This window comes from Stylophora pistillata, chromosome 1 (genome assembly GCF_964205215.1).
Source record: "Stylophora pistillata chromosome 1, jaStyPist1.2, whole genome shotgun sequence".
Taxonomy (NCBI): Eukaryota; Metazoa; Cnidaria; class Anthozoa; order Scleractinia; family Pocilloporidae; genus Stylophora; species Stylophora pistillata.
Genome location: NC_142519.1, coordinates 35404034 through 35416058, shown reverse-complemented (window position 1 = coordinate 35416058; position 12025 = coordinate 35404034). Strand labels below are relative to the sequence as shown.

The following is a 12025-nucleotide window of genomic DNA, read 5'->3' as shown; positions in this document are numbered from 1 at the left end:
GTTGCTCTTGTTATAGCCTCGTAGGGCTCTGCTACTAGGTGGTGTTTCCCCCAAAGGTCTTTTGATGTTCCGTCTGTTCCTCGATTGATGGCGTCCTCTATAAGCATTGGCTCTCTCTGGGTTTCTTCTAAGCTGTCTTTCGACACTCTCGAGTCTCTTGACTACCTGGAGGTAGTTTGGCTTCAATGGCAGAGCATCGCTTTTCCATAACAGCGGTACTTCATAACGCTTATCATCAAACTTCAGTTCCTCGTTGAACTGTCTAAGAGACTCTTCTTCCTCTAAGAACATAGGTGCATTCCTTTTATCTACAATTCCAATAGATTCCAGCTCCCAAAACTGCTTAAGACTGTCCGTGACTGGATCAATGCACACGGTAGACAGCATGGATTGAGTGTTCTTGTAAGGAAGACCCTCGATGGGTCCTCCTACAGTCCATCCAAGTGATGACTGTACTACAGTGGGAGCATGAGTGGTTTCCCCTTTCTTGCATTTACCACTCATAAATGAAAAGTAAAAGTCTGCTCCTATCAAAATATCGACGTTAACTGGTCCACGAGGATACGAGTATCAAGTTTTGCGGGCGGGGGTAATCTTCTAACCTGATCTCCACTGGTTCTAGTGGTGTGCAGATCTTGTCAATGGTGAGGGCCTCCATGCTACCTGGCGTTGAAATGTTTTCTTGAACAGAGGCGAGCGATAACCTGACTTTTCTCATTCTCATCGTTTGACTGGTTTCTCCCCCTAACATGGAGACACTAAGGACCTCAGAAGGTCCATCAAGGGCAAATGATTCGGCAACCTCCTTGGTGATATAAGACCTTTAGCTTCCTGAGTCAAACAAAACCCTTACTGGTGCTCTCTGGAAACCGTTTGAAACCAGCATGGCTGTCCTAGTCTGTAATAAGGTTTGTTGCATCTTGGAGTTGTACGAAGCCACAAATCCACTTAATGTTGTATGTCCCTTTTTCTCCGCGGTAGGATCCCAGTCACCATGAAGTATAGTGTGATGACGCCGGCCACATCCTTCAACCTTGCACTTGGGTTGGCGGCAGACTGAAGAATAGTGGAAAGTATTTGCAGGCTTTAAAAAGTTAAAACACAGCCGGCTCTCCCTTACTAACTGCCAACGTTTGTCAACTGACTTTCACTCAGACTGGACATTTAAGGGTTACATGTCCCTGCTCACACACATGGCAAGCTGCATAACTTCTCCCATTTGTCTCACTTGCTAATAGAGCAGCTGCTGAAAACACTTTCTCTCGGGTGTTCCTTACCCTAGTTCCATCCTTGTCCCATCCCCCACCTCCTCTGGCTGTCCCACCATTCCCACCAATCATACTACCATTCCTTTTTCCGACCTCCTTGGAAATCACTTGTTTATTCAGGAACTTGAAGAAAAGTTCAAGATCAACAATTTCTTCCTTTGTGTCAGTTAGTTCTAATTCCCATTTCTCGGATAACTCAGGTGGAAGTTGGGTTTCCAATATTGGAAGGAGGATACAAGAATGGGTCGTTGGCTTTTCGCCTAGGGCCTCCAGTGCTCTAATCCGATTCTTTAGCGTGTCATGGAGATCTCGCAAAAACTCTACCCCTTTCGTTTGACCTTTGTAACTGGATAATTGACTTTACTAGAGATGAAATAATTATTCTTTTCCTACAAAGCGATGTTTCAGAGCATCAACAGCATGCTGATAATTAGCACTAGTGACTTGAAATCCCTCGATTGTGTGATAAGCAATCCCTTCAAGTACTGAACGCAGGTAGGTGAACTTTTGAACAGCAGGCACATGGTCATTATCATGAATAGCAACCTCGAATTGGTCCCCAAAATTTTAAAATTTTAAAACATCTCCATCAAACTTGGGTAACTCAAGTTTTGGTAATTTTAAATGTGACTGTGCTCCGCTGAACTCGAAGTAATTTGTTCGTCTGCTTTGGAAATTGCTTCTTTAGATATATACCCTTGAGCTATGTCTAAAGCATTATCAATCACTCGTTGATAGTCAATCCACTTTTAAACTTCTTCAGCAACTTCATCATCAGAAATAAGGGCAATAATTTCCTCTCTTACCTCACTGCAACTCTCCATGTAACCATTCAACTTTTGAACACGATTTTCCATTCTTATGACGTTGTTGCTGGGACTTTTGCTTGTCTCAAGTATTACTTGTATCACAGCATTAATGTCCATCTTGAGGATAATTTCTTTACTTCTTAACAACTGAAAATTACTTAACTGATGATTGGCAGACTGTGACGACGAAAGTTGACCAGTTGATGCTGCAGGCACGTTGTCAGCTGGCAAGGCTTGTTTAGAGCCTATATGAGTCGATTCCTTACTTTTGTTTTGGAAAGATGGAGGATTAGATTCTTCTTGTTTTATAGCAACGATAAGTCGAGCCATTAGAGCTGGTTTCTTTCCTTTTGCCGGTAATCCTCTCCTTTGGAACTCAGCTTTGACTAAGGAAAGAGACATTTCCCTCACAATTTCCTCCGCTGACGATGCACAGTTGTCTGCCATATTCAATCCTGTAATCGTTTATCTCGATGTTTACTTTTCTCCTCAGTGCTTTGCTTCCCCAAAGGTTTCTCGAATCCGGCTTCGAAGGACCATAATGTTCTGTTCAGACTATTAAAATGTTTTGTTCCGACTACTAAAATATTTTGTTGAGACTACTAAAATAACTTCAAGCGAAAACCACATGTTTTTTTTATATACCATAATAGTAACGCAACAAAAAATGTCCTCAGAAGGGTGGTCCCATCATAAGTCCAGTCTCACTGGGGGGCGTGAGATCCTCCCACTGCGGGTCCGGGCCCGAACAGAAGAGGAATAGCTGTGGTAGTAGAAGGTAGTAGCAACGAAAGAAGAGTAGAGAATAAAGAAGAAAATTACAGAGTATTGGTATCTTTCGTTAAGTCGTCCAAGCGAGTGGCAAAAACCCCCAACAATACTTACGAGTAGGTTTATGATCCGGCTTGAGAAAGTTCTCTGCTGGAAGGTAAAATGTTAAAATTATATCATTGCATAGGGACCAGAGAAGATATTTATCCTCTCGTGGTGGTGATCATGAATTGTTCAAAGCTGAATTGCGTCAAACAGGTCGCGAGGGGGGATCAAGTTTGACCCCACATTTTTTTTTAGAAGTAATCGAAAATCGCTTTGCTTCACCAAAGGCTGAACATTTCATTGCCCTTGTAGGTAAAACAGCCACGAAAATTTTCAACTATCATGATGTGCAGAACACAGATATATATTACAAAAGAGATAATCAAGGCGATATCGATATCGCATTCGATTTAAGCCACGAAAACAAGACTTTCCAAATGAAAAGAGGATTTCGTAAACCTGTAGCAAACTTCATCGTAACCACCCTTGGAGCTGGCGAAGGCACAAAGTGTGTTCTCCTTTGCTTTGAAAATGTTCTCCTTTTTCAGGAACAATTCCCCCCTTTCTATGGGGATTTTTCTACTCGTAATATTACAGCAAGTATTGACCGGGAAGCCTCATATTTCTCTCTAAGGAATTGTTCTATCACAGTTAATCTCACTTTAGAAAATATACAATATCTTAAACCTTAAGATCTTAATTGTTCGAGAACGCATTTTCTTGACTGCAATGTTTTTGTCTGATCTTTCAGAACGTGTTCGGTGCAGGAAGAAATCGTTCTTCCACAGAAACGATAATTTCATCTGTTGTAAACGAAATAATTTGAGATTCAAACATAACATTGAAACACTTTATTGGCTACAATATTGCTGGAAAAAATGCCTTAAACTATTGAAAACAACGGAGAGTATAGGTATAAAGAAGCAGCATATCCTTTTTACACGAGTCAAACCTTTCAATAATTTAATTTTAATTTTTAATTTTAATAGCTTCGCCAACTGGCAGGGACACCGCAACAGCTTGCGCCAATTAGTGCGGGCCCAATAAACCCACCCAACCCATCCCATGGGGAGGACATCCATCACACAGTAATCTCGTGTGTGGGAAATTAACGTCTTCTATCCCAACCCTGCAGGAGCCGGGACCTCCATTTATTCATCCCTATCAGAGACGACTAGAATATCTAACCATTTCTTGATGTTATAGAGAGGCAGCAAATTCTTCTCAATTATTTTAAGACCCTGCGTGTTAGTCCGGCCGGGGCTCGAACCCTCGACCTCCCGCACAACAGTCCAGCGCTCTATCCATTGAGCTAACCGGGAGGCGGTTAAACAATATAAACACAAAATAATCAGTCCACGACACTGACACACCATTCAAAAACGCCGACTTCATTGGTGAAGCAATAAACGAGAACTGTAACACAAGCTTGAAGTCACTGTCATTGTTATAGCTAAAATGAACGATATTACGGTAAATGCCACCAGCTTCAGCCAGCCAGTAGCGCGACGTATTATTTCCTTATGACAGTACATTACAAGTGGGTTGTATAGCCTGAGACTGGTTCAGTCTCCTCCTCGGCTCCTGTTAAGTGCAGAGTAAGCGACAAGAAACGGGAAAATCTTTAATTATCAGTGATATTGAAATCAACAATGCCTGGAAAATTTCTGTAATTCTTTCTCTGAAGGTTTTACCGTCATCTCATCTTGAAGATGAAATATTCTAGAGTGTAGCCCAAATGTGTTGGTTGCTACGATATATGCAGAGCCATAATTAGGTGGCAATGGTTTGTGGGAAGGGGAGTGGGGCTCCAGCTCCTGTATTTCAGAAACCCCTCTTTTGAGCTTTAGCCATGACTTTACTTATAAGAGGAAAGGAGAGCGTATCGCAATTGAATTCCTTAAAATACGCTATTCACTTTTGAAAAAAGAAAAGAAAATTGATCTGCAAACAGATCCCCAAAATGTAGGGGGAAAGGAGAAAAATCTGGACTTGCTCTGCTTCTCAGTTGCTGACACTCTAACTATGTTAACGGTGCATCACAAGACTGCAATATTCGTTGATGAAGTGTGTACTATATATATATACAAATTTCAACATTTTTTCTTAATTCTACTTCTTTCTCCTTAGGAATTCACCCTTTATTACATAATACCGTGCAGTTCATCCATATAAAACTATCCACACAAACGCGGCTTTAAGTCAGCTAACAAACTGCATCTCATCTATTTCCCCGCAGGCTGTCTGGTAAACTTGAAAAATTATAACAAGCAGCAAGCTAAAAGCAGCGAGTGACCTGTGCACGAATGAGAACACGTTCTGTACGTAATTCCCACTCTTGACAATCGGCAGATTCACTAGGGAAAAAAGCAATCTCTTTTTAAACAACATTCATTTCGCTTTCCTAATTCTTCTACATATCCTTTAAGCATAATTTTTTTTGCAATTAAAACTCCCCTTTCGTTTACTCTAAGTAAAACAAAGGACAAAGAAGAAAATGAAATAGGCTGAGAAGCATATTTAGCTAAAAAGTCATTTTATATCTTGCAGTAATAAAAATAATTCTTATTTCAAAACCGCGAGAAGTCCAAATTTACCTTCCTTTAGGAAATATAACTTTTATGACGAGATACAGAGTTCCTGAGGTCAGGTTGGAGATAATACCTGCGACAGAAAATACCAAACCAGAGCTGGCCTGCAAGGAAAATCATACAACAAAATGGATTTGTTTTAAACAGAAAGAAAGGTAAAAAATCTTCGCACATCAACGTATATACAAACATTGGGGGAAATGTGCAAACCAGTGAACTACGCCGGTTAATGTAAATATTTACTCTTTCCATCGCTGGTAATCTCATTCAAAATAATATCGTGTATTAATTTACTACTTTATACTTGTTGCAGACTTAAGGCTCCTTCATATCATCGCCTGTTGTTTTACAGTCATTAGAATATGTGAGTTCTTAATCACTATTTGTGAGGCTGTGCAACAACTTGTTTTGCTTTCAGCAAAGTTTCCACTCAATTTCGGGTAAAATTATTTTTCAACTTTCGGCTGCATGCTATTGCTTTTGTGCATCTTCATTGTGATCTCCAGCGTACACACTAAATCATGAAGAACATTGAAATAGTACCTAATCGCGAGAAATTCAACTGAGGCTATTGCAAGTGATCCAGTGAGAAATAGGCGCAAGACACAACATGATTTTTGTCTCTGCCATTGAAATGTGTTTGACAGATTCTGACGCTGACTTTGGGATTTCGAAACGTAACCTAACTTTGTTTTTGGTGAGGGTGATACTGATCGTACGGTTAGTTTATTGTTGTTAAGTGAATCTCTTTAACGGGTTGAGTGATTTTTCATAAATGCTTATGATTTCTCTTCCTTCTTAGGTTGCAATTATTTACGCGTGCACAGAGGGTTCACAGGACGTGTTTTACGCCTACCTCCCCCTGCTCCTGACTGCCGACAAACTGAAGTTTGAAAAAGTATGTGCAAACCTTTTTCTTTTTTTTCTGGGCTTGAAAGATACTGAACGTTGTACTTGATCTTCTATAGTGGTTAACCAGTTACCTGGTTACTCATCCATTATCCTTTCCTTACTTCCTCCTTCCCCGTCAGTCAGCCAACTTTACCGTGAGACAGTAGAGGAGACAGAGAGACAGACAGATGGACAGACAGACAGACAGACTGACAGACAGACAGACTGACAGACAGACAGACTGACAGACAGACAGACTGACAGACAGACAGACAGACAGACAGACAAACAAAAAGATCATAACCTAATTCATTAAACATTTTAAAGAATTAAAAAATTGAGCATGCAGTTTTGTTCAACTACTGCTTAGGCTGGACTAATGACGAGTTAAATAATTCGAATCGCTTCCTTTTTTTCGCTCATACTAAACTGTTCATAGCCAAGAAAAGTACTCTATCATTCCCTTGATATATAGGGATCTCTTGCAATGTCGATTATTTATGATTTTTTTTTAATTTATATTCAATGCCCTGTTATGCTGCACAGCTGTCAGGGAACGACACCACGGCCTGGTTGGTCTTTTTGATGAGATGGGACATTTGACTCCGCGGTCTATTCAGGAAATGACGGTGCTATAAAGTAAAAAGAGTTGACCAAAAGTTTTAGAAGGATTGAATGGACAAGAATACCTAACAAGCTGTGACGATACTACGCCACAAAGGTGGGCGCCCTCTAACACACACAAAACACCAAGCACAAACAAGCCCGAGAAGACACGCCCCAACACAACTAAACGTAGGCCTACAAATATTTATTATTCTAAGTAAGACAATAAAGTAACTAACAATAACGATACTACAATGAGCTGAATTATCCACCTTAATTAATTTACATAATTTAATACGATAATTTCAGGTTACCGTGCACCTTCATGGGTGTCTCGCGTGCAAGCGATGTAGTGCGTCCGGTTTAAACCGTAGATATCTAACCCCATATCAAATTAAAGCTTATAGGACTGGCTATCAGACTTTACCAAAAATTTTTAAAAAATATAAATTGTCAGATTTTTCACGACTTCTAAATGCGAGCGCCCGAATCACCTTTTAAGAGCCACAAGTCAAAGGGAATTTGTTCGATTACACTCCAATTTTGACAGTAGCTAGTTTTGTATATAAACAACAAAAACGTGTCTCCGAACTTTTTATTTTTTAATTATTTTTTTGTCAAGAGCGATTTTTGTACGATCACTCCACATTGTTTTGTAACTTTTCACTGAAATTGAATATGGCAAATCACATACACGTTTTTTTTAGCGCTCTCGCCCCGGAAACGGAGGAACACATTAAATAAGCGAAAAACAAAATTCGCTTTAACATGTAACGTCCAAAAGGTGATTCGGGCGCTCGCATTTAGAAGTCGTGAAAAACTCGACAATTTAGTTTTTTTCCAAATTTTTGGTATAGTCTGATAGCCAGTCCTATAAGCTTTAATTTGGTATAGGGGTTTAGGGATCTACAGTTTAAGGAGGCTGGATATAGTTTTTCACTTTTCTGATTCAAGATATTTAAACTAAAATTATGAAGCTTAACTTTAACGAATCGCGATCGCATTTTCCCCTGAAATAAAGATATTATTGAAGAATCAGTTTGTTGTATATGTATTGAAAAATTCGTTACCATGGCAAAGTTGCTGGCTTGCAATGCTGGGTCCAAAATTAGACTTGACTTGAATTTTCTTAAAAACTTGACGGTGAATTTATTTTAGATTTTGCAGGCGTCCTTCGACTGTCTTGGTCTACTTGACTGTTAAGTTTAAAAAATTCTGTCAGAAAGTTTAAGGAAAAGAGGCCTTTTTTAGAATTCATCGTTAACTTTTTTCCCTCTGACCAAATTTTTTCGAATTTTTGTAAAACACGCACAGAGCCGTTCAAAGTTAACGTGCAAAAAATAAAAAAAATTCCCCGAGCGGAAACGGAAATACGCAAGTCTAAAGTTTCAAATTTCCGAAAATTTCAACTCGATAAGATGGGAAATTGCGCATGCGCAACATTTGTGTCACGCCACGACACTTGCCACGGACGCCACAAGGTTTTGGACGTCTTTTTCGCCGAACGTCCTTCGCGCTCTTCTAAAGAGCTTTATTTTGCCAAGAGAGGTTCACCTTCTGGGTGGATTGCGCCTGGAAATGGCTGCTGCTCTATTTGCCTTCAAAGTGCTGGATTATTTTGTGCAAAGTGTCGGGATGTTTTGTTCCTCTTGGAGCTGATCGACGCGATGTGGTTGGCGATTTGCTAAGAATGGAGACCAGTGCTTCCTTCCCACCGTTGTTGTAAAGATCTTTTAAGTCATTGTAACACAGACCGCTTTCTGCGATTTTCTGAATGTTTTCTTTGACGAGGAGCCCAGGATGGAATCTGCATAGACCCCACGCCGAAGTTACGCCGAGGGCTTTGAAAATGTACGCCAAATAGGCCACAATTCTACGCCGTTGGTAGCATACTACGCCAATAATTGCCCCCGGGCCCAGATATTTTGCCGCCGCGCCGCCGCGTAAGAGAGGCGGGTAAGAGAAATCCTGCAGCTGGAGACTAGTTTGTTGAAGGGATGTCCATGTTCGCTATCAGGAGCAAAAACATTTACTTTTCATATTTATGCGTTCAGTGATGGTGCTTTATTTTATATAGCCATCGCTAGAAATCGAGGACACAAGAGCCGGCTAATATGGATTCAGGAACGTTTTCGCTTATCGTTGACAAGGAACTATGAATTTCCGTTGTTATCAGTTATCACTTCCGCACCTTATAATTTTAGAAACAATACTGTTCATAGAAACAGGTGATATTCAAGGTGTGCACCTTAATTTTCGCACAATATGCATTAACTACATATACTATCGTGCTTCGCTTGAACAATTTTGCATTTGCTAACTTGTCAAGAAGTATACATCTTTTAATCTTTGCATTCCGGCTTTTAGACTTTCACAGGTCAATGAGCTACAGGAAGTATAGATCCACTTCACATGACTTAATAGACAGAAGTTGGTCATTAGGTATACAGCGTAGACCAATAAATGTCCAAATTCCTGAAGGAAAGCAACCAATTGCTTACCTTTTTATCTATTTTGTCAATCTATGTTCTTAAATTTTAGGAATCGTCATGTCAAACAAATGACGATCAGCGTTGGCACAGAATACACACATGTTTTCTTACTTATCTGCCAGAAAAGGACAGCGACCTGAATACGAATCTATTCGATCCCCGACTTTCCGGCGAGACTGAATAATGCTTCTCATATCCTGAAAAGAAAGCATTTCGTCCGTGGGAGCGGATCACATCATCTCCTTTCAAATGCAGGCTGACGCTTTCATGAATGATATCATCACACTTCTTTAATGAGGGTAAACACCAGTTCAGTTTCGTTCTTCTGGAAAGTGTCTCATTTGATTGGCCTCCAGACTTTTGCTGTACTCTCATGCAGCTATAATAGCTTTCTGCAATGGCCTCTGGTCCCCCTTTTGCAAGTACAATATCCAGGATAGCGCATGATTGTGGTTGTGTGATCTTATAAATGTCTTCCTGAGAGTAACATAGCTGAAAACATTCTGTTCGTGTAAACGGACATTGTACTCCTGTCCACTGGCAAACTTCATCTTAAAAACGGCATCCAAAGTATTGAAGGGGCATGCTCAAACAGGACAAGACTAGCATCCTCGTGTTTCAATGGCTCATCATGAGTATCTTGAACCATAAACCAAGTAGGACATAGACTTTTCCAAATACCTACTTTTACAGCCTATTTAATTCTGTCCATGAAACGGAATGCCAGTCGAGGATCCAGATCCATTCCCGACTTCTGGTTAAGTTCCATGTTAGAAGCAACTGTAAGGACAGCCTCACATGCTCTTACGCCATAGGTACCGTACTCGCCGTGCTCTATTTCCAACTTCACGACGCCATCTGCCGTTAAAGCGCCACATTGTAGCCTTACCAGACCAGCCGCATCGAATTCCGGAAAACCGTCAAGGAATGGTCTGACACAGCAGATTGCACTCGTCGGTCTAGTGCATTCATCAGATCAGATGCAACACGTTTGTGATCTTCTTTAATGTCGCTTTCTTCTCGCGGTTTCCACGTAAACCGACCTCCAGTGACTCGGTTTTCCTCGTCTTTTGTGACAAGCCGGCCTTTCAATAGCTCCACTCCTTTCTACTTTCCACCAGGCTTCAACGTCTCTCCAGCTTTCTTTAATCGCGGGAAATGCACTGTATCACCACTAGCAACTTCTGATAGCTTTGGTTTAACCCTTGGCCACCAGAGTTTCAACTTCCACACAGGAGTGTGAAGCGACTGCACACGTAGCATTAGATCAACTGTTGACACGCCCCATGATATCCAAGCAGGCCAGCAAATCAACAACGAAGTCTGATCCGGCAATCATGTACTGGAGCTCTTCCTCTTCATTTCGATTTGGATACAATGCTTCAATTGCTTTCCAGAACGATCCATAGCTTTGCTCAATTTTACACCACTGTTCATAGGAGGAACTGGCATATCGCTACCGGTCTTCGAGCTGTTTCATCTACTAGCTGAAGGAAGGCAAATCCTTTCCCATTGGCAAAAATGGTATTGAAGACGTTGAATCTTTTCAGAAACGTTTGGAAGAAGATGCCACCAGGTGATTTCGAATCCTTGACGTCAGACACCCTCAAATTCAAGATGTGAGCAGCATCCCATGTTAGCTCAATTTGTTGAGCGCCAGACTGTTGTGCGGGAGGTCGAGGGTTCAAGCCCCGGCCGGACCAACACTCAAGGTCTTAAAATAACTGAGGAGAATGTGCTACCTTTCTATAACATCAAGAAATGGATAGAAATTCTAGTCTTCTCGGATAAGGACGAATAAACCGTATGTCCCGTCTCCTACATCTGTTAGTTAATTTGATTAGGCAGGGGACGTTAAAGAACACACTCACGAGATTACTGTGATGTGGTCTGGCCTATTTACTGGGAATTGGGCGGAGGGGGTATCCGTTAGATTCGCCTTTCATTGATTGTAAACTGCTTAGCAGTCTGGTAGAGTCCCCCACACAGTGTTGTAAAGCGCCATGACCTCAGGATATGAGCGCTCTATAAATAAAAGTTATATTTATTATAATTATTATTATTATTATTATTATTATTATTTATTATCCCATGTCACTGGTAAGGCCAGGTGATCCTCCCGAGTTTCGACGATGTCAGTTTCATGATGCCTCTAAGAGCTTTCTGCGAAAACCACTTGCCTGGCATGGACCATCTACTGCAATGCCACACAGTCTTGAAAGCACCTCTTTTGAAAAATGGTTTTCAATTGATTTGATAAGAAGCTCTGCTAGCACCTCGTATGACGCTTGTTCAAGCTCTGTATAAACCCCGGGAAGCGACAGGAATCGGACAGGGAAAGCCAGTTTCATCACGGGCAACGACCGGTATGGCCTGCGGATTTGTTGTTCGGGCTGGGGTACCTTTATCCACCGTGGCCCATATGTGAGGTGGCAGTTAGGTCGAGGGTAGAGGATGGTTTAGCCAAACATTGATTATCTTCCGTTGACTGTTTTCTCCAGACAATAGAGAATGTCGTTAAAGTTGTTGCGACTGTGACCAATCAACCACAT

General features: G+C 41.0%; 1 pseudogene; it reads right to left on the bottom strand.

Moving 5' to 3' along the window:
* Positions 1 to 9580: 9580 nt before the first annotated feature.
* On the bottom strand, positions 9581 to 12025 carry LOC148742241 (uncharacterized; annotated as a pseudogene).